The sequence below is a fragment of the Stegodyphus dumicola genome, chromosome 6 (genome assembly GCF_044657685.1).
Source record: "Stegodyphus dumicola isolate Sdum_Otavi_A_Nest chromosome 6, ASM4465768v1".
NCBI lineage: Eukaryota > Metazoa > Arthropoda > Arachnida > Araneae > Eresidae > Stegodyphus > Stegodyphus dumicola.
The window spans coordinates 173,676,379-173,700,839 of NC_140773.1; the positions used below are offsets into that span (position 1 = coordinate 173,676,379).

At 31.4% G+C, this 24,461-nt stretch overlaps 1 protein-coding gene across 11 annotated transcripts in view; it reads right to left on the bottom strand.

Annotated features, from left to right (window-relative positions):
- LOC118198414 (uncharacterized) overlaps nucleotides 1–24,461 on the bottom strand; it is a 163,494-nt gene that overhangs the window by 79,245 nt on the left and 59,788 nt on the right. For 7 of the 11 annotated variants that reach the window (XR_004759764.2, XR_004759769.1, XR_004759768.1 and 4 more), the window contains exon 1: nucleotides 15,918–16,290. The exons of 2 other annotated variants lie outside the window; for them this stretch is intronic. The gene's annotated coding sequence lies outside the window, so the exon portion shown is untranslated. 2 more of the 11 variants (XM_035370077.2, XM_035370079.2) reach the window with 2 other exon arrangements.

The window sequence follows — 24,461 nt, forward strand, 5'->3', positions numbered from 1 at the left end:
AGTACGCACAGAAAAATTGTATGAAAAAGGATTTATAGGTTACTACAGGTTACTCTGAACCTTCTTTATTTATAGTAGATGGCAGCTCAACACAAACCATTCCATATCTTTTAGGCATGTTTAGTTTTTTAAGACCCTCATTTTTCAAAGAAATCTTCCAGATTTTTTTAGGGTATATTGAAATTTCTATGTTTTTTTTTCGGCTGTATGCTAATCTCCTTATTCGATATTAGTTTTAAATTTTTGCCTTGAAATCTTGCCTAAAATCCAACGGCGAACCCTAGGTGTGACCAAACCAGGCTCACCGATAATCTAGGACAACTGAGAGTCTGTATTCTTTGTTTCTTCGTGTCTCATCGGTCAGTTCATTGACAACAATGCTCGTTTCAACACTCTTTTCAAAGCTGTATTCAATCAGTGTGCCCTCTTCGAGCACACTCATAGAAATAAACGATAAGTGCTATCTTTACAAAATTTTACTTGTGTACTCCTCTAGGCCTAATTAGACTGCCTACTTTTTTTTTTTTTTTAAATCAAAATTCCGACTTGAAAAGGTAGCGTGCCGGAAAGAGTTAAATAAAATAGAATTCTTTTTATTCAAGGTTCAACATTCTTCAATTTATTCGAGGTTCAACATTGTAATTCGAATTTACTTTGTTTGTTCCCTGCTTTTGGGAAGGGTCAGAATTTTCCGATGAACTCTTATAATTGAAATACATTGAAATGGTTCATCGGCTAATTCTGGATACAGAAAAGCAAGGATTTTTGTGGAAAACAGATTTCAATTGATTTCAATGTTCCTCACCCCTGACGAAGTGGCACTGAATTCCTCTTCTGTTATATTAATTTTTGTAACATTTAATGGATTATTAGAAATTTATTAATTATGAATTTCAGTTTTTGTACTTTGTGAAAAATTAGTTCTATATTTCCTATTTTATGCCTTTACTATACATATATGCATATATATTAGTTATTATTATCAATTGCTTTATTTTCCTTTGAAATTATAAAATAAAACAAATTACTTTAAGGAAGCATTTTTTTCAATGAGACAACAGAAGAATAATGATTTTAACCATCATTTTTAATTTGTTATTCTATTGGAAATATGCATATATATTCAAGCATGAGCTTAGTTATGTTCCAAGGCTCGATACAGAAAAAATACTTAAAATAATTAGATATTATATATATTACTATGTGAAGAATTATTGTACTATCTTGAGTGTAATCTCATGGTGTATGTTTTTAGCATGTCTAGATAGCAATTGGAAGATTCATATTTCAAATACCGATGAAAGCACAGGATTCTTCACGTTTTCTATTTCATAAAACCCTAATAATTTCTACAGTGGTACCCGAACTAAGTTTTATGGATAATAATTTGTCTCATCAATAGCTTTTTTGGAGAGAAGGAATATGGAGAATTCTTGCATTCTTCCGTGAATGCTTGTGTGTGAATAGTGTGAATAGTGTGAGTGGTTATCACGTCCACTTGAGTGGTGTGAGAAGCTAGCAAATAAAAGACGATGGAAAAACCCGAGTTTCGAACCTGAATTAAAGTACAGTTTCTTCATGAAATAGTAACGGTTCTATATATAGTCTATACATAAAACTGTTAACACTTCCTCTATAAAATATTAATAATCTATATAACTGCATTTTTCTAATTCGCTATTGCATTACACTGGATACTGTATGTTGAAAACAATTACCAAGCAGCATTCATAGATATAATCGTTATACAAATGGATATTCAGTACAAGTTAGCTGGCATCTTTTTATTAGGTGTCTATAATAAATATGTTAATTTATGAAACTAGAGGTGACTGCAAAATTAGGGAGTTCGTTAATTCTTCATGAAAAAAGAATCCCATGTAAATACTGATTCATCAGTATTTATCTGCATATTATTTCCCGTTAGTGTAATGTAGATACAAGCCATTTCCCTTAGAAATTCCTCCACGAAGGCACCCTTACAGACAAACAGCCCTTAAGTTGCTTTATCTTAACTGATCAATCATAATTCCGATCAAAACCCTTCTCATCATTTGAATCTTAGTTGAGTCTTAAGGTAATCTGTGTTAAAAGGAAGTCTTTTGCACGAAGTCGATTAATGTATACTTTGCACGTTACATTAATTATATACAGTCAAAGGAAAGTTCGTACTTATCCTATTTATTTTGGAATGAATAACGCTAAACTGAATTATTTTGTCAGTATCTAAATTCTGTTAAAAAAACAATAAACATAGAAATTAGCAAGATTTATAATTCAGATTTGTTCATAAAATCTAGTGGGAGGCCTGGGCAAGGAATATAAGACTTTTGATTCTCCTTAGGGTACAGTTGTAGTTTTATTCTATCTGTTAGCAGGACACGATTGCCTCAAGTTTCATCTCTTTTACATTAGATTTAGCAATTCTCCACTACGTCACCCTTCTTACATTACTGAATCCTGTTGCAAATGACTGCATTCTTTTGTATATTACTCGTACTATGTATATAAATATCATTTAGTATGAGCACACAACCTACGGTGTTATAGCTGCCTGCTGCAAGATGACCAATGGAAATACATCTGCAGATTTTTAGTGACATTTTCTCATCTACTGCGGATGTTTGCCTCCTTGGTGAATAGCCACTTTCTCACTCGATAACGGCGGACACGGGGCAAAATCAACTAAGCCTATGGTAAACAGGTGGTGCTTCCGTTCTCCGTCAACAGTCAGCAAGCAGTATATTCACTTCCTGACTCTAGACAACTTATCAACTAAAGAACATTTAAACACGTGGTCTGAACTAATTAGTTTTAATTTTGTCACTCAAAAGTACCGGAGAGTAATACGGCTAATAGCTTAAGTTCCCAAATCCAGGCATTTATAACAAATAAATGAATTTGTTTGTCTCTAAATAAAATGGGCATGTTAATCGAATAAGTGTGATAGTAGGTCCGCATGGAGAAAATTAGTGAAATCTAACTTTGTAACGAAGCAAGGTATAAGAAATTATTCAGTTACTAAGTTGCACAGAATTATTTAATTATTACGAACGGCATAAAAATTCAATAACGTACAATAATTATCATTATACATCATCGTCTATAAAGTGATTACCCAATGTATTGTTTTGCCACATAGCATGGTAACAGGGAAACTTCTGTCTTATATTATGATATCTATGTCATGTTTGGTGAATACTTAGATTGTCCATAGTGACCAGATAAAAACTTTTCTAATTTTCTGCAATTTAGTAACTTTCTTGATTTTACATTTATATTGTATTAATCCACGTACGATCTTCAATGCCTTCACGTTAATTAGTACGGCAAGTTGGTTAATATGAAAAACGGTACATCGCAAAATATGAGAAATGATTCTCTCTGTTAATGTGTCTACTGAGAATTTTCCAGACATGCAAGCATGTTCTATGGGATTTAAATACGTCAAATGTGCAATCTATTCCATGCGCTTAACATCTCTTTTTTTTTTAAGGGTTCAGATGCATCAACTGTACTGTATAAGTATACATTATTGTTCATGAATAGAAAGTCAGAGTTCGTTGTACCCATGTACATGACTTTTCGCCCAGTGACGCTTTTGTCCAAAAATGCTTTTTTCCTATCGACATATAAAAATACAACCTTCCTATTGATAGTTATCTTTTCACCTTCTCATACTCTTTCGCCAAAATCACTTCTACTCCCTCTGCCGCAGGAGGAAGGCTGATCTTTCCGTCTCCTTCGTTCGCCCAACACCTAAGATTGTTCTGCGTTTCTCAATTCGTTAACACATTTTTAGCTTAAATTATTTCTATAACTAATTTGCATAAAATATGCTAAATAACAATACAGCATAAATAAAAGTATTTTATGTCGAATTATTATGTATATATATGACTACTAGTAGTTTCAATAAACATGTGCAATATTCCAAAACTTTAATTTATTTGATAACTATTTAAAGCATTTTAAAGCTACTGACTATTTAAAGCATGTTGATGACTTCATAAAACAATTAAAATAATACCATACTTTTTTAAACTCATTTGTTAAAGATTTACTCATTTTATTATAATAATGAATGCTTGAAATTATCAAAGATGCAACTTTCTCTTGAGGCAAAAATTCAAATTCATTCATTGGTATCCTTAGGAAAAAAGCCATTTCTGATTCTGATAAAATTTCGATGATAAGAGCTAGTTTACCGGAAACAGATTCGTCTTCCTGTTATATATACGGAAATTTCCAAGTAGTGAGTTTCTTTATTTAAGCAGTTAATTTGCATGAATATATGTAAATTTTTTAAAGAAAGAATTTTTAAGATATTATTGCTCTAAACTCAGGGAAACTGATTGTTACCGCCGATAAATAATTGTCTCGGAGGAAACATCAGGCACAATGGCAGATACCACGTATATCTCAGAGATACACCACTAAAAAAATTCTCCCTATTCCTTTTTTTTTTTTTTTTTTCCTGCTTTTGTGGTGCAGTCATGAACAACAATGTATACGTCCACACAAGCATATAATTTAACAATTTCTTTTGGGAAAATGCATTATTTCCTAAAGCTGGATTACTCGACGCATTTTTCTTTTACTGATGTCGCAGGCAAATAAAATTTTCAAACGCATATGAAAATTTCAAGCAGAATTGTAACTCGATTTATGTATTTCATACACGCTATAATACTCATTTCTCATCCTTGGGTAAGTCAGATCGATTGTTAATGGCGAAAACAGAGCAAGCTAGTATTATTTATATACAGGTGAAGTGTTCTCGAGATTTTTTTAAAGATTTCATATTAAACAAAGTTCGTTCAAAAAATAACTTGTAATTAATTACTCAACATATTTTGTCAAAAAAAGATATTTTGATGAATATTGTAGAGCATTGCAGAACTTTTCGACGTCCGGAAACTGAAGAAATCTACAATGCCCTCGCCGCTATTCAAACACCGGCCCTTCAGAATACGCGTTGAGCTTGCCTACAGTCACACCATGAACGCATGCGGAAAGGAGATAGAAAATAGTTTATATATTCTTCCTTTTAAAGGGCGACTGAGGATTAATGGCCCCAATCATCAAATCCTGGTGGTGACGAATTGCCGCCCACCACTTTTTAGTTCGGGTGCCGCTTGCAGTCTTTTAGAATTTTTCGATATCAGGAAACTGAAGAAATCCACAATACCCTCTCCGGGATTCGAAATCCGGAGTTCCCGAATACGTGTCGAGCGTGCTTCCAGTTACACCATGAATGCATGGGAAGGGAGAGAGAAAATACTTTATAAAACAGAGTTTCTTAAACTGGGGGTCGTGGAACCAGCAGCAGGGGGTCTCCAAAACTTTTAGCAGTTTTGATATTTCTTTAACTTATTATAATAATTTTACAATTACCAAATATTCTTACACGATGTATCTGAAAATAGATAAAGATAAGACAATACAGACAAAGAAAAAACGAAAACGTTTCGACGCATTCTTTTTATAATATAAGCGTTTATTTTACTTTCTTTGCACGTGACGCTGTCATTTCGTCTGTTACTTATTTAAAATTTGCACACTGTTCTATGTTTTAAAATTAGAAGTTAATGACCTAAAACTGCAATAGTATATTACAATACAATTGAAAAAGTGGACAGTTTCACTCACGCGTGTGTCGGATTTGCGCAATGCTTATGGGGTTCCACAAAAACGTAAATTTTACGAAATCTATTTACGAAAACATAAATATTATGGGGTCCTGAGGTCGCGCAAAAAAATCTCAGTGATAGAAAAGAAGTCGCGACTGAATAAAGTTTAAGAAGCTCTGCTTTATAATATGATTGGCAAACTCCTTGTATCTCCTCTAAAAAGTGAAATAAGTTTTACTATGGTGGTGAGATACCGACCGTTATCTGGTGGTGAACACATCATGTCATATGGAAATGCCATTCAAACTGGAATTAGACTAAGAAAGTCCCTTTCTATGGGCGAAACGATGTGACCTCCTCCTGAGATTTGCCTCCAGTTACATAAAGAATATAGTAATGCAATTCCACGCCGAGTGATCTTAAAATAATGTTCATTTTTAAAGAACAAAAGTGCGGATATTTGTTACTGACAGTACATTTCTTACAGTCTCTCTTTCTTGTGACTGAACTAACAAAACTCGTTCATAAGTATGAAATATGAGTGAAGAAATTAACATTCTTTGAGTGCTTAATCCACTCTGCTTCGAATAGGCTAATTTTCTTGAAAATATCTGGAAGTATTTTCATGTCATGCTTCTGTTTCGCTTATAACAGAATATTTATTTGAAGGAAAAGAGGGTGTAATGAAGCCTTAATTTATGTTTCCTCGTCAGAATTAAAACCCAAAGTACATATAATTTCATTATTTCCTTACTTTTTTTTGTAATTTTAAGCTAGAATTTAAAAAAAAATAGTGTATCATTTTCCTTTTTCAACAGCATTGTTACACAATCCACTCAGACTAAATGTACCTGAACAGAATCTTTTATCTGAAAACCTAGGAAAGGAATGATACTTCGTTGACATTGGACTCATTGAAAAACTCTATTGAAGAGATCTATCTCTTTGCAGAAATATTTTTGATCCTTGAAAAGGAATGACACTGCGTTTTTCTGGCTGAGTTCATATTTTGTCTTAAAAATGTCAGTAATACCATAGTCATTAAATTCTAAACGAGATATGAATGTTCATATTGTAAAAGCTTCGGAGCTCTACGGCTAACGCCGCGGCCATCCACGGAAAGCTTACTAAAAACAATTGATTTCTGCACCTTAGGGTAAAGTAACCACATTTTCATTGAGACAAAGCCAGATAAATGGAATGAAATGAGAATTATAATTTAGTTATGAAAGCAGACCAATAATTCAAAAAATATATTTTATTATATACATTCATATGCTTGTCTATAAATATACAAAAATATATTTGTTATTAACAATTGGTAACTATAAAAATATTTGTAAAAATTAATGATTGGAATATTATGTTTTTTAATTAATTTAATATTTCATTTTTTAAAAAAGTGTGATTTTCTTTCACAGCTATATTTTTTATCCGAGTGAATACTTTGCAATAGATTCGGATCATTTATTAAAATGTCATGAAATTTCTCACATGAATTGATCAAATTATATTTTAGGCTTAATACAGATTTTAAAGTTTTAATGTTCAACTGCGTTTTTTTCAATTGTCCATATTTTATTGATACTATAAAAAACACGTTTTGTTGCTGCTTTTGTTCCTGGAAGGGAAAGCGTATGTTCTACAATTTTCAAAATATATTCCTAAGGAATATTATTCTGTTTAAAATGAAGGAATAACTCCGTCCCTTTTTTGTCTGTTTCCATATTTGCAGACAACCAACATTTAATTTTTTTCATCAACAACGCATCTTTTTACCAATGACACCTCATCAAAAAGATCATTTTCGCAAATATTATTTTTCGGAAAATAGTTACTAATATATTAAAATATTTTTCCACATATTCCCATAAAATCTCCTTTTTTAATGTCACCCAATGAAAGTTTTAATATCCTCGAATTGATTTGTCCTTTCTTCAAGGTATTCCAAGCAGTTATTATAAAACTTTCTGACTTCTTTCAGAAAATCAGGTCGTTTAATATAGCACCTTGTTCTTCCAACCTAGTGATGTCCTTTCGAATAACTAAAGGAACATAATCGTTATCAATTCTTTCTCGGAATTTTGATTTTAAATTATTGATTTCATTTGACACTTCCGTAATTGAAATTTTGTCCCCTTCAATAATTTTCACAGCATTGTGAAATAATGTAGCTATTGGTTGTGGATGAACTGAAGACAAATTTGTGATGTGTCATTTTCAAAAAACAGCTGCAATATTCTTGGACATTTATCTTGTGATAAAAAGTATGATTTTAATGGTTCGTATATTTTTAAAATATTTTCTGCAGCTGGTAAAAGAGCTAGCCATCGTGTTTTGCTGTAACCAATAATTCTTTTATATTCGATTTATGTGCTTTCACAAAAATCCTTCAAACTTTCGACACATACAATATATATGAAAATAGGAATAAATTTTTAAAATAATATTTTCAACATCCACTGGAAGTAAGTCAGATGCTGTTTGAATAGTATTGTGTAGAATGTGCGCTGCACAACCTACTCGAATAATTTTTTGGTTCAAACGTTCGTTAAGTTTCGTAAAAACGTTATTGATGCCTCTTCTAGCTTTTCCACCAAAATTTGCGTTAGTGTCAACAATAAAATTATTGCCTATTGCCAGGCAATAATTTTAAATTATTCTTTTCTAAAATAGTACTTATTGAATCAAAAGTTATTTATGAAGTTTCACCCGGCAGCTACCCATACGGTATAGTGGTTAGGGGAGCCTGACTGCGATACCAAGGGGCCTGGGTTCGAATTTCGAGAAGGCATGGTTGTAACTGTCTGTCCCTTCATAGAAGGCAATGGTGGCCCACCTGTTAGGTGCCTCCATAATAAAGAGCCACCACGTCTGGCCTTAGTATAGATTAATGGACTCTGTCACAAAACTGTAATTGTTCACAATCTGCTATTGGAAAAAAAGAAGTTTTACCCGATAATGAAACAAAATCTAACATTCTAATTTTAATTCCGGTTTCTGGATCAAAAAGTCTAACAATTGTGGGAAATAATTTTAAATCCTTGTGGTTGGAAACATCATAATATATGGACATAAAATATGCATTTATCTAATTCTTTCTGCAATTGTAAAAACGAATATGGTGAAAAAACTTTACAAATAATTGCTTCGGTTTTTGTCCTTGCACGTGCAAATTTTTTGTCGTACAACGTTTTGATTATTTGCGACGTACAATAAATTGATCTGAAACTTTGATTGTGATTTATGGCGTGGAAAGCAAATAACCCTTCAGCTAATGCCAGCTGTTCCTCCGTTAACAATACATATTCCTTAACGAAACGTAACGATAATGATCGAAGACCACCGAGTAAATCTAACTCATTACATCGCCTAATTTAGTTTACTCTGCATGCATTTTATGTGTTTTTTTATTTCTTTATATTCCCTATAATAATTAATAAATAATAGGTAATATATTTTTACAGTACATTTAAAATAAGAAATGCGGATGTTTTCTAAAAAGCGGGACATTTTTAAAAATCGGCGAGACGTGGAACAGTCCTCCAAAAAGCGGGACTTGTCGCGCCAGAATCAGGACGTGTGGTCACTTTACCTTAGGGACGATCAAAAAGTTCATAAAGAAGGCATAAGAAATGACGTTAGATGAAATAATATTATTTTTATTTTTTAATGTATTCCTCTTTCAAGATAACGAATTTCTTCTAGCGTTTTTGTGAGCATTTAATTCCTGGAAGAAAAATTGTTGCTGACGCTCATGACATGCAAATGCCATTTCGCGAAGATTTTTCAAACTGAAATATGCCACTTGAAGCAAGTATGAAAGATGAGGCAATAAATACCTGGACTCCTACAGCAGTTGAAGCAGTTGATGTCTTAGCAAAGGTATGAAGCAGGTTATAAAGAATTCCCTTCGTCAGCTTTTCTCTTCGTTTACTTGTTTACTATTGACTAGTTTACTATTGACTAGGCATAATACTTCCCTGTGATTACTTTTCCATGCTGAAGGTAATCAGTTATCAGCAATCTTTTGACATCCGACATAGCACTATCTAGTTTACTAATGATTCTGACACACGAAACCTTTTACTGAGAGGAGACTAGGCATCCAGGTCACGCTTTGTTGTTTACTCTTAGGATCGAAGTGGTGTGCCGAAATCTCATTCATGATCACATACTTATATAGTAAATTCATCTGAATCCTGTAAAAGTGACTAGAGTATTCTCACGCAATATATTTTTTTCTGGCTTCATTAAATTTTTGTGCATCCATACGGCTAAAACATTTTGCCTCGGGAGATGTTTTCTGAAAAATTATTTTACACCATCAGATGAAATATATAAAATCTTTGTTATATGATTATTAGACACTTGCCTTGTAAGGATCTTAAGTTTTACTAACGTTTATTTTATTTTAAATCTTTACTATCACTTCTTATTTTCTACTTCCGGCCAGAATTATAAGCGTGAAGGAGTTTATGCAAAGTTGTCTGGCGAACGCCAAGTATTTAAGTGTGGCCTTTTTGCCAAGCAGAAGAGAGGAAGCCGTGAGTTCGAAGCAGGCCGCTTACCTTAGAAGTTACGCAGTTGCTACTTTGCCTTCCAGGCCAGAGGTTTTAATCCTCTTGATAAATTAAACGTATTGTAGTGTTCACAGTCTCTGTGCTACATACGCTTCCTGTTATTATAAGGCCAATCTTATTCTAAAGTTAAATTAGAGTTTAGTTTTATTTTGATATCTTTTAAGTTAGACCCCGAGTGGAGGGTCATTGTATTCCGAAGTACGGAAGTCATTGTATATAAAGAAAAAAATAAAGGGTTTTGTATACCCTTCGTCTGTATCCTGTCTACTTACTACAATTAGTGAACATAGCTTTAGTAAGCTCTCTGTTCTAGTCAGGTCATTGTATGTTTCCGAAGAAGGTAAGAAGAAACATTGAACCTGATAGCCTCTCTGATATCATATTTCTCACTTTATCGAACATTTCCCTTATGATTAAACTGAATGGACTAATGGAGAATAGATCATCTTCACAGAAACGTTTTCCAACTCTGCTGCCCACATGACAACTGAAGATTACACTGGAACACTGCTTCCTGTCATCATACCCAAAATGCTGTTGAATATTCTGTGCCAAAATGTACTTCAAACATAAATATTTTATTCGCAGTTCGAACTTCAGTTTTATTCTTCCTTGGTATTCGGGCTGACATGACTCTGCTTTAAGACAAAATAACACGCCGAATAAATACTAATTCAGAAGTCAAACAACAAAAATCGGCGTTATATTTTCAAAATTTTCACAGGACTGATTTCGATGCTTTTACCGAACCACCATCCTCAGCTTCAAAACCGCAAATGTTTGCGGAACCGCAGCATCCTCAGCTACACAACTGCATTTGCGGTTGTGCAGCTGAGGATGGTGGTTCGGTAAAACCATCGAAACTAGTCCTGTGAAAATTTTGAAAATATAACGCTGATTTTTGTTGTTTGACTTCTGAATTAGTATGACTCTGCTTGAAAATTAAGCTATAGATACCAGATTTGTTGTTAAGTTTTACATACAGCTATATAGTTGGAAATTTCATCCAAATCTTCTAATTTTCTACTTTTCCTTCTATAAACTTATTAATAGTTTTCCGTAATTCTTACACATTCTAATTTTTACGAACTTTTAGAGGAAATTCTAAATTTCTTACTCCTCGGTCACGATTTCCATTCAAAAAGCCCTAGCAAAATCCTACACCGCCTTTCAAATTTGCCTATATCAGGCTTTCTGGAGTTGGCAATAAAAATTGTGTCACTATAAAATTTTCTCTCCCTCTGCCGGTGTCACGATCAGAACATCACAAATAGTGCCACTTTAGTCTTTCTTTTATATCAAGGAAGATTGTTTTGCTTTCTTTAAGAAATAATTAAAAAAAAAAAAAAAAGAAAAGAAAAAAGAAAGAAAGTAAGAAAGTAAGAAAGAAAATCAGAGCACATAGCTTAAAATTGTGTTGAGTGCGTACAAAACTATTTTCACTGATTTCACATTACATCCATCCTGTTTATTAGTTACTGAAAGTCATTAACGAGAAGAGTTGTTATACTATTTGCTTTAGAAAAATAAAAATAAAAATTCACACATTCTAAATAATTTTGAAAAATTGTGACTGAAACAAAGAAAACTAAAAAGCTTTTTAAAGTGGAACTGAGAGCACTTGTTTCAGCTGTAAAATATTTGAATACTATCTGTTAATTCTGTTCCGAGGATGGTCATAAAGAAGGATGGCTCCGAGGATGGTCCATTTCTCTACAAACGGTTCAATATTTTCCTCCACGATGAAACGCAAATTTTTAAAGAATTAAGCGTTAATATAATAAACCAGTTTTATTGAAACCTGTGATAGTAGCATCACTTAAGATTTTAATGAGTCTTTGGAGAGTTATATTTTTAAATCAGGATTAAGGCTAGACACTCCTCAAAAGTTGTCAATTTTCGTTTCTCTTTAACGTTCTGAGTTTTCAAAATAATTTACCGCAATTATTCTTCAAAAATCGTAATGACTTAATATCAAGATAACTGAATTACAATTAAATAAAGAAAATCATATACTGTGCTAACCATCCTTATTATATGACATTAAATGTTGTATCTAAATATTATCTGAATACCAAATTTAAGGGAAAGAGCGTAACTGAGACATCATTTCTGACATATATTTCAGTGGTCCAATCATATTTCGTTTTCCCTGAATGGAAAAGATGAGATGGGAAGTGTTTTTAACCTACCCAATCGAGAATATCTAAAATGGATGATTTATAAAAAGAATTTCATCAGAGTAAGCCTGAAATAAGATATAACCAGCAAAGCATTAATTTCTTGTATTAATATAATATAAATAACACACAAAAGTTTTCAAGCATTTTTGTAATGCAAGGCGATTTTTCTAAGTTTAGCTAATTTTTTGAATGACAATGTTTCATGAAACTCAAAAATAAGGTCTTCGAAATTTTAACCAAATGTCATATACCTCATTTTTTAGCATTACAGCGATATACTAGCATTACTCACCTTATATTAACAAAGTTCTGCCTGCACCATTTGTAGTACTATCCCATAATATAAACCCATCTTCTATAAGGTATTTTCTTCCCTTCTTACCGTGTGCTTTCGTGTTGTAATAGTATAGCACGTCCAAATGGCAACTGAGAGGTCCGATGTTCGAATTCCGGCTAGAACATTGCACATTTTACAGTCTCCTGCATCGATAACCTAACAATTGTAAAAATGGTCCTCAATCTAAAAGACGGTGGATGATAATTAATCATCACCAGGATTTGGCGGATGGCTTCTCTCATCCGCAATCTTCCTTTAAAAAGGCCAGTATATAAGATATTTTCTTCCTCCTTACTGCATTCCTTTGTCAGTTCGATGACACGCCCAGCTGGCAACCGGGAGGTCTGATGTTCAAATCGGCAAATGCACAATTTTCCGTTCTTCTGCATCGATAAACATAATGACTCTACATCTCTCATTCAAGACGCATAAGAATCTTCGCTAAAACTAATAACTCCACTTTTGCTCAATTTATAAATAATTAATTAAAACTTCTTTAGGAAGATTTACAGATCCGAAGCTGGATTGTCTCAAGCACATACCGAGCAATAACCATATTTTTCGTTTAAGCTTAGGTGTTTGGAGGCAGTTCCCTTAAAAACAACAGTTTAAAGATTTTTATTATGAGGCAAAAAGCAACAAAAACAACATTGGAATTGTGATAATATTTTAGCAGAATTCACGGATCTCAACTATTCTTAATAAGCAAATTTTAGCCAAATATTTTCTTTACTACTTACCGAAGGATACAGTAGTAAAGAATTTTATTTTGCTCATTTCCCCCCTCCAAAAAAAAAGTCACCTGAATATATTGCATGCAGAGCTTCTGATGGGGAAAATGTAAGAATCTGTGAATTTAAATGATTATACATTTTTTAACTACGATATAAAATGCGTGTTATTGGTACCACGACAAACTTGAATCTCAATATTGTTGTTTTCTGGAAAAGAAGCTTAAATTTCTAACACTTTGCCAAAGTTGGATTATGACATCTAATATTATACTGCAATAATTATTTTTTGTAAGCGTTGCTTAGATATCTTTCTCCACATAGCTTAAAACTACGAAAAACTACCTAAAATTAAATTATGTTACAGTAACAAAAAAGCTATACAGGTCTATATTTTTGGTGTGGCGCTAATAATAGAAAATTAAACTGCAAGAGAAAGTGCTGGTGCTACTTTGATACTACAGTTATTAAAGCAAACTCCATTGATCCATTATGCATTATTGATTATATACAACATGTTATTATTAACAAAGAATGCTTTAAGTTTAAAGCATTTATGTATACACATATTTTTAAATGCAAAATGCAATGTAAATAATTAATAACATTCTTTTCTTGTAGCTTCGGATACTTGTATTTTGAAATTAATTTGCAAAGAATATGAAAGAATATCTAAACATTAAAGAAAAGAAATGATTTCTAATATTTTTTGTTTATTTTTTCAAAATCTGCTTGCAGTAAAAAATTAATTTCAAAATGTTTTTTAAAATGAAATATTTTATTCAAGAGGTTCTTGAAACGATCTCAGTTACGGACATTTAAAAGACACGATTGATATTTAAAAAATGCAAAAATAATCAAATATTTGATATTAAATTGGATTCCCTTTTGCTAAAATTATAATGCACTTTAACATGGCTTCAAACTTTTTTGTGTGTGTAAAAATTTTGATATTATTCGATTTCTTCTTCAAAATTACTTGCCTTTTGAAGAAATCAGGTTTCCTTGCTCTCCTTTATTGTTCACTTTACATGTGTTCGATAACGTTTAAATTCGGCGAATATGAAAGAAATTTGATAACTTCAAGATAGTCGTACAATAGCTATAAGCGAACGTATAGAGCTGTATTTTTTAAGATCATTATCCTGGTAGAATTTAAATGCGTTCTGTCTTACAATTTTGTTCCTACAGAAGTTAGTTCAGAAAATTTCATAAGTTTTGTAACAATGCATAAAAATGAAAACTTCCCGTCATAGAGATAGAGAAGCATCCCCAAACTTATACTACCTCATCTTCTTTTCTTTACAATAGGCATTCAGATTTTCAGGTTCAATTTTGCTTTGGATTTTCACCTCAAATTAATTCGTTCATCTGATCCAAATATAGTAAATTTTGATTTGGCTTCAAATTATAGCAATATTACATTATGAAAATATGATAAATATTTGCTTACCATTGATTTTGGAAATTAAATCATTATATCTGTATGCTCCGATTTCTGTTAGTTTCAAGATTCAATTTCACCGCCCAAAATTTTCTAATCAAGCTGTAAGCTTTACAGCTCTAAGCGCTGTGTTTTGCTTAATATTCTAATGAATAAATTGTCAATTTTTTTGTTTTAACTCGAAATGCGGTTCTTGATTTTAAGGCCACTTTAATTGTTCTTTGCAATATACACATGTTTTCGTAACACGAAAGGCAAGTGGCGTTTTGCACTGACGATTTCTACAATATTTTTACTACTTTTATCATCTTACAATGTTGCTAAATTTTTAATAGAAATTTTACTAACTGTATAGCACCTTGCTGTGCTCATTTCAAATCCCAGATTACTAAATTATTTTGCAATTTAAAATCAAATGTAACAAAAACAGTCGACTGTAAAAAATCTCAAAAAAACTTTTCAATATCAAATAATTACATTTTATATTTTAAATAAATTACTTTATCTTTAGAACCATTCAGGACTTACATTTTTTATTAAATTTTGAAGAAAGCAGTGAATAATAAATGAGAAAACTCTAAAGCCGTTAATTTAATCCCTAGAAATGTTTTCTGAATGTAAATTTCAAAAACACAAGTATCCAAAAATAAGTAGGAACACTGTATTATGTTACAAGAATATATCAATTAAATGTGAACTTTCTGTTTTTGTAAAATAGAGAAGTATAAAATGGAACTTAATATTAATTTAAAACAAACTTCATTTTTAAACAAGTTCTTAAAAATTATAAAACGCTTACTAATGAATAAGACTTATTTGCATTGCATTTTATAAATAACATAATTCGTGAACATTATTTAAAGAAGACTTTAAGAAAAGAAAATGTTAAAATCGTAAATGCATAGAAAGAACTAGGTTTTAATCAATATTTATTTATTAGACTTTTACGTTTAGCAGAATTTAAGTGTTTATGAAATATCCGTTTTCACAATCTAAGATAACTTACATGGTTTAGTCAAAAGATGCTTTGACGAAGACTGTGTTCTAGGGGCTTTTGGAGAAATAACGTAACAAATGGCACCATAAATAGCAAAACGGTTATCATTAACTGCAGCTATGAAAGATATTTTCCATTTTTCTCAAAGAAGATATGCAAAGTCCATAAATTTTGTAATAAAATACTAATTTCCGGATCAATAAAATTTCCACAAGTTTCCAGATTTTTAGCTTTTGATTAGTAAATCATATAAAAAGACATACAGAAACTGTATAAATAATTATATTTTTAGTATACGAAAGTCTAATTTAGAAAGGAATTTCATTTTTTCTGTTGATAAAATCGTTTAAATATAGTAAGACTGGAAGAACAAATTGCGAATACTGACATTTTATCTATCAGGGTTCAGCGACTTTAGTGAAAAGAATGGATATTGAAACAATGCATTACTTGCAGTTTCCAGGCAACGCATGCTGAGTTCGAGTTTATCATCAACTGATATCCACCTCGACAAGAACCTGCAATCTATCTTCTGTATCATTTTATCTGTAGGAACTGCTTAAAAACGAAAAGGTTTTTAGAAATAGAACATTTCAAAATATTTCTACAATACGTTCAAAAGTTTCAGCTGTGCAGCTGCATGAGATAATCCTAGTGTTTGTTATTTTAGAAGTACAATAAATAAACTCAACCTTCTTAACGAATATTTTCCTTCCGGTTTTCAAAGTATTCGTTTATCATATTTACTTAGTAGCGACTATTGTTTAAATTTAAATGAGATAAGCTGAATTATGATTTGCATATGCGTTTATTACATATGAAGAATAAGAATAGATTTATAATCCGAGCAGTGTAAATGCATACATATGTACCATATTCCTTCCGTATACACATTTCTGCCTGGCGTTTTAGCGCTGTTTCTGAAAATTAAAAAATAATATTTGCGTAATTTTCCTCTACCTGAACGGGTTCAGAGAACGAGTTGCCCTAAATTTAAAAAATGAATTTGTTCACGTAGGGATTTTCATCTTACTAACGAAGACAAACCCTCGTAAGCTATCTGCCAAGGCCACGCCTAGCTAATATTACTATACATTCTTATTGGAATGCAGGTTTTTCTTTAAAAAAAAAAATGAAATAATATTGTGATAGTTGCCGGTTCTTTGTTCCATGATTGCATTTCATTTGTTATGTTCTTACTGTAACCACGTACTTCGGAAATTTAATTACTCTCTTAATTTTCTCGTTTCGAGTTTTGGGCGATAAAATTATCAAAAAAAAAAGGGGGGGAAATACCCAAGAAAATAAGATATATATATATAAAGTCATTTTTCAAACCGACTACAAATACAACTATCCTACTGAAACATTCTTAGAATGGAAGAATACTCTACTACCAAGAAAGAACTCAGTAAATTCAGAAATTGTAAAGGAAAGTTGCACTAGCATAAATTAAAGTAATATATTAATGATTTACAAAATAAATTTATTATTACCAAAATTTCAAAAGCCAGAAACTACTTTAGCATCAACTTCAATAAATTTTATCCCGAAATTATTAAAAAAGAAATTATAAAACTGTTCGATCTATGAAAACCCCATTTTAAAGAAGATGATTGCATTTCGCAACATGCTTAAAATTACCCTCAAAACCAGAAACAACCGATCTTCCAACCTATATGCGTTGTCTAAATTGCACGAAAATCCCATTAAATTTCTCTTTATTGATAATGGAACTAGAAATCCAAGCTAGAAAATTTCTGAAGCTGTTTTGCAAAATAAAAGCCAACGATATTTATTTTGCATAACAGCTTCAGAAAATCAGGCAAACATTTACAGTTGCTTAATAGAATTACTAGGTTTTTTTTCCGAGAAATTTATCAAATTTTAGACAGTCAAAATTGAATGGTCTGATTAACTTCAATGCCTCATTTTAAAAAAAAATGTATTAAATTCGAAAATTACATATGCCAGCGAATTAATGGAATTCCCATAGATACTCAGCTAATATTATATTAGTCGAGTATCTATAGGAATATTATTATACTAATTCAACTAATATCAACTAATATTCAACTAATTATTTCAACTAATATCTGTAACCCTTATCTTTTTGAAAAGAATAGAATATGGATTCATCAATCAAATAGATGATAAATTTAAACTTACCTTCAGGTCCATAGATGCTAATATATACGTAAAAAATGAGCGTCTATTAGGAATAGCATCATCTAGCGACTTTGAATAAAACTTAATAAAATAAATGAAGAACAAACTTCCATTGACTTTCTAGATATTAATATCATTAATTGTAGATAAATTATAATTTTTGATAAAAGGAAACCTTTTGATTTTTATACCAATAAATTTATACAACGGCATTCCAACATTTCTAAAAAATTTTTGACAAATATCATTATTAACCAAGTTCACAAAATTAAAAATATTTGCACATAAATTTCCAATTTTAAAATTGAGTTACAAATTCTTACCAAACCACTACTAGAAATCCAAGTTCCATTTCATTTTAATAAAAAACAGTTCCAAAAATTTGGCATAAGTTACATATGAAGTTCTAACTTAAATCGAAAGGAGGCTATATGCCAGTGCTTCTCAACCTTTTGACTAACGCGTACCATCTAAACAATAATTGAAAAACTTTAGTATCACCACTACATTTTACAATGATTATTTTTCAGTTTTTCAATAGAAATATTAAAAAAACATATTTTACCATTTGCACAACCTATTCGCTATTTGTATTAAATATGCACACGTAAAAATATTAGATTAAAAATTGGTTACCATTTTAATTTTCAAAATTAAGTTATAATACTTTAATTCTAAAATTTAAAGTAAAATTTGAGCTTATTTGTGAGAGATCAATTTCTTTATGTCTGAAATTATTTCACTTAAGTTTAATCGTAAATTAGGATCAACTTTTGATTTTGTTCTGTAGTTATTTTTCAAATATAACATGGAAGAAAATCCTTGTGAACACAAATAGGCTGCGCAAAAAGGCAATAAAAATTTAATAGCTTTATTTGAAACTAGAAAGCCCGGAGGTCATACGAAATGACCGCTGTTCTAGATATTATAAATTGTAATTAAAATGATTTGTGCAAAGGTGTCTGCTAATTCAAGCTGAATTACCCAGGGCAGGCGTCGAGGACACCCTTTTGCTTACAGTAATGCAACTGTTGCCAAGGGATGAAACTATCAACAGAACTGTTGCCAAAACCACGTTTCTAAAGGAATGAAACTATCATCAGAAAGCAATAACCAATCAAAATTGTCCTTTGTGGATGACATAATTCAAAATACACAAACCTCTTTGCCGTTAGCTAATAAAGAGAGAGAGAAAAAAGGAAATTCTTTTTTGTTGTACCTCGCGAGACAGAAGCGCGTCCGAATAAGGAGATCGCAATGTGAGTGTTGTGCGTCAAAATCAAAAGAAAACAAACAGCATTTTATCTCATATTTTCAACAATCAGCAGTCCAATATGCAAAGCATTGAATGAAAAACTGTTGCCAAAACCACATTTCTAATGGAATGAAACTATTCCAAATGCTGCGATTTCATCAAAAAAGATAAAATTTAAAACATTCTCATTCGAATACCGGAAAAAACGCTTCGAGTTGCAGTGGCTCTTGTCTAGATGCACCTAACTACCAAATTTCGTAGCCCTGCGTCTGTTAGCTTAGCGCAGCACGAACGAAAGGTACACACACAGACAGACTCTTTCTTTTATTATATGTAGAGATGGTAAGCAAATTAACACTTTCCCTTGCAGTCCTAAATTTAATTAATTTAATTTTCCAGTAATATTAGCTAAGTATTCTAACGCGCTAACCATAATTCCATAAATAAATATTTTTGCAATTTAAATTTTGAATCACAGAAGAAAATTTGAATTTCTGATCGAAGTTCAAAAAGACAATTTTAAACTTTTCCTCTGGATAACCAAGCACCTAACTTCGGAATGTAGTAAAAGCGTTTCATGTTCAATGCTCGTTTCTTGGCATAAAATTCATTATGCCAAATAATATGTAACTATTCTTCAATTTAAAGCTCGGCTTTTAATAAAATTAACAGTTTTCACAGCTTGATTCAAAATGATTCTCAGGTTTTCGGAGATTGTTTTGGCTACTAAAGCTTCACGATAAATGGAGAAGTGAGTAAATTTAATTTCAGGTGTAACTTTCTTTATTTGAGAAATAACACCGGAATGTTTTCCGGTTAGCCCGAACTCCGCCACTGCATAAGACAATGCACTTATTCTAAGGAATATCATTCTCAGACATAAAATTGTCCATTACTTTGAAAATGTCATTTGCAGTTGCTCTAATATTAAAAGATTAACAAAATAAATACTCTTCGAAAGCTCTTTTATCTTCTTCGAAGCGAATTTATGTGAATTAGTAATTGAACAGAGTTCGTTATATCAGTACTTTCATCCAATTGCAATGCGAAACACTCATGGAACATTATGAAGTTCACTAGCCGATTTTTCGATGAATAATGTTAAAACGATATCTTTTGCTGCTTGCAATCTAAGGTTTTCTCCAATAGTGTGAGCCTACCTAAGTAACTAGCTTCTGAAGCTTTTTCACTTGAAGTAACAAAACCCTTTATTACTTGTTTACTATTTGTGAACTGCGATAATCTCCTCTTAAAATATTCTTCAGGTTTGTCATGCTTAGATTCAACATGTCTTTTAAGAAAAGATGGTTTCATACTTTGAATAATGCTTCACCGCAAACAAGACATTGAGGTTGAGGGTCCATTTCATCTCCGTTCCAGGTAAACCCAAATGATATATAACTTTGATTATATTTTCTATAAACAATTATTTTCTTTTCAATATTCTTGGTGCTAATAGATTGTCCTGATCCACAACATGTGAATCATCACTTTTCCGCTTAGTCAATCCTTCCCATTTTGAAAATCTAGGTTTGTTTTATTTTTTCATAAATATTTAAATGAACAATATATTGCGAGTTCTTCAAAAACAAGTGAAGATATTCTCAAATCGCGTACAAAAGGGGGGAATGCAAAGCAACAAGATACTTGTTGTTAAAGATAACAAATGGCCTTAAAACAATGATTCTAAGTGAAAATTAATGAGAAAATGAAAAGAATTAATGAGATATCTTTTTATAGAAACTTATTTTTATTTCTTATTAAATCAACATGCATTTATATTACTCCTTTTAGAAACATTATTTAAGACAAATTTTCGTATGTCTATGGCTACTGAATATTTGCGAAAATAAAAATGGATTATTTTGCTGAAGTCTATGAGCGGCTATTGATCTTCATAGCTCAGATTGCGTAAATTTACGAGTTATAAAAAACGTAAATAGGATGTTGGGGTATTTAATGTTTGAATTTAATAGTCAAAAATACTTTGTTTCTTTGCGTACCACTTATTTTTCTCTTGTGTACCACTGGTTGAGAATCGCTGCTATATGCGGATGGTTAATTTGCCTGTATATGGAAAAATGTAAATATTTATCTCTGGAGCAAATTTCTGTTAAATAGAACATTTCCTTTTAAAGACGCATTATAGCCAAACTGGTGAAGACATTGATTTTTTTTATTTCTTCTTCTATTTACACTGTGCTTATTGCTATTAGACAATAAAAAATACTTTAATTTTCCCAGTAATTATTAAAATCCAGATATATTGTTCTTGAAAATCGCTTTACACGCCAAAGTTCGAATTCCGACTTAAATTTCTTGCCAACCACTGGTACTCTTCTGTTTTATTTTGTCGCTAACAGCAGTCTTAAAATACTTCCCAACTCACAACTTCTTACTCGGCCCAATGGCAAAATGGCGATTCTGAACAGTAGTAAGTCGGACTCTCTTTTTGTATTAATTGTTAACTTTGTTTTAAAATTGTTTAATTTTAGATTAGTTTTCGTCAAAACTATTATCAGTTATACAACTGCTTGATTTTTCCATATTATGTTTGCTTTTATTTTCTAGTTTTACCAGTTTTAAGCCAATGGATATAACACATGGATTATAATTATATTTTAACTTATAAAATCCAAAAACATAGGGGATGAGCTTGCAAGTGTTTTCCGGAAAAATCTAAATTTTAAATTTGTATAATTTGTTACCACTCATAAATTAGCGAAAAGTTTTGGGTTTCGATAATATAACGAATATGAATTTTCGCTAATTTTGGCCATTTCGCTGAAGTACTCCGAGCTTAGAGAAATTTTTTCATTATAGCATTTATCAATTTAATATCTATATTTAAATTTTATCAAAAGCCAAAAATTGTTTGACATCGATTTCTACTGTCTTACATTAAATGTTTATTTGTAACTTGGTCATAGGAGGTACACACACACACACACACATATATATATATATATATATAATTTAAAATTACATTTAAAATTACATTTTTAGCAAATTCAAATATCCCGTAAATATACCAAATTCAAATACTGCAAATTAGAGCCGAAAGAGATTAGCACAAAAAAGTGCAAACAATTGCTCCATATAATTGATATGAGTGAAAAAATCTTTAAAAATGTAATTATTTAAAGGTCAATTTCAATTTAAAAAAATTAAAACCCAAAACAATTTTAAAAAAAAACACGAGATAAACCAAAGCTGAAAAAGTTCGCTAAATTATCACTTCAAAATATTCAAAAAATTTGAACAAACAAAATTTTCAATTTTATAGAAAAGTTTTTTTAATAAAAATGTATTTTATCTTTCCCAAAACATCTTGATCAGGGGACTTTTGTCTCAAAAGAAAATGTTTTAAAAAATCTACCTATTTGAGATAACTAATATAAAATACAGAAATTTAATTAATATTTAGAAAAAAATAATTAAGAAAAACAAATTAAATTGAGCATTATTAGCCCAATTCCAACAAGCCAAAGTCAAAAAATGTATTTGGCTTATATTTAACAATACAACTATATATATAAAACGAAAGTAAAATAATTAATAGAGAAAAGAATGTAATGCGGAGAAACATTTTAAAAATCTGAAATATGTTTGAAAACAAAAACCTGTAATGTGTAAAAATGCAAGTAATATCTGACAACAGAAAACAGTCATTAATAAACAAAGAAACTAAAAATTTCAATTTGGATATATTAATTTAAAATTATTACAGAATTTCTACTGAGATTGTGGGGACAAATGACTCAAGAAAACTCTTTCCATTCTGAATTTTAATTAAATGTAATACTAAAATTAGAAGCCGAAAAAAGAGGAAAAGTCTGTAAAAAACAATTTAACCCTAACATGTGGCTTATAGTGAAAAGCAGGCTTGTCAAACACACGGTCCTTTATTCACTTTTTTTGAAGCCCTCAGTTCACCCCGAGAAAATAATAAAAGATATGTAATTATAATATATTAATAACACTCCTGTACAGCTAAGATCGCGGCTTAACACTCTCTTCAGTCAATCATATTGTCATAAGGACGTAGGAAAGTTGCAAATGTAATCAAGATGAGCATCTAGATTGCGACCATTACAATGTGCTAATTCATATAAAAATTGTGCTTTCCAAGAAGAAAGGAAATTGAGCTTTAATGGCCACGATAGCAAATATATAAATGTTTTCGTTTAGATGTACCAGCAAAAGAAAAAGCATCGTTAAAAATCAAAGTTAAATGCAATCTGTAAAATTGAAGTTTCAAAATAAACAGAAATAGCTAAAATGCTAAAACGTTAATTGTTCCAACATGATGTTCTGTAATTTTAGGGGGTAAATAATAAAAAATACAATTTTCAAAAACAGGCAAAAATTAAAATAGGAAATCGAAGAAAATGTAAAAGAGTGTAAGAAACAATAAAGCAGAAGTAAACATTACCTCCTAAGCTTCCAAATATATTTCTTTATACGTCGCGTATTCTGAAACTAAGTACCGTTTCATTCTAGCGCCGTCGCTGCGCTGTGGTAGGCATCCCGCGCAAGCACACTACTGACTTTCAATTGACTACTGATTTTCACTGACTTTCAATTGTCGCCATTTTGGTTGCTCTATGTTGTGTTTTCAGTTTGCTGTGCACATTCAAAATGTTTAAGACAATTAGTTCTCCCGCTGACTGTCTTCTGGGATAGGAAAGGAGTTTTGCTTACTGAATTTCTTCCCAGGGGTGAAACCATTAATGCGGCACGATATTGTGAGAGTTTAACAAAATTAAGGCGTGCCATTCAAAACAAACGAAGAGGAATGCTCAGTAAAGGAATTGTGTTGTTCCATGACAATGCTCGGCCCCATACTGCTGGTGTCACTCAATCGTCAATTCGACAGTTTCATTGGGAGCAGTTCGATCACCCGCCGTACAGCCACTTGTTGAACTATCACTTGTTCTTGCACATGAAGCGCGAGCTTGGTGGCAAGCGCTTTGGATCTGACGATGACACGAAAAATGCTGTGGAGTCGTGGTTATCCAAACTGGCGGGAAGTTTCTTTGACGATGGTATACAAAAACTGGTCACCCGCTATGACAAGTGTTTGATCATTGGCGAAAACTATGTTGAAAAATAGTTTAAGACATGTA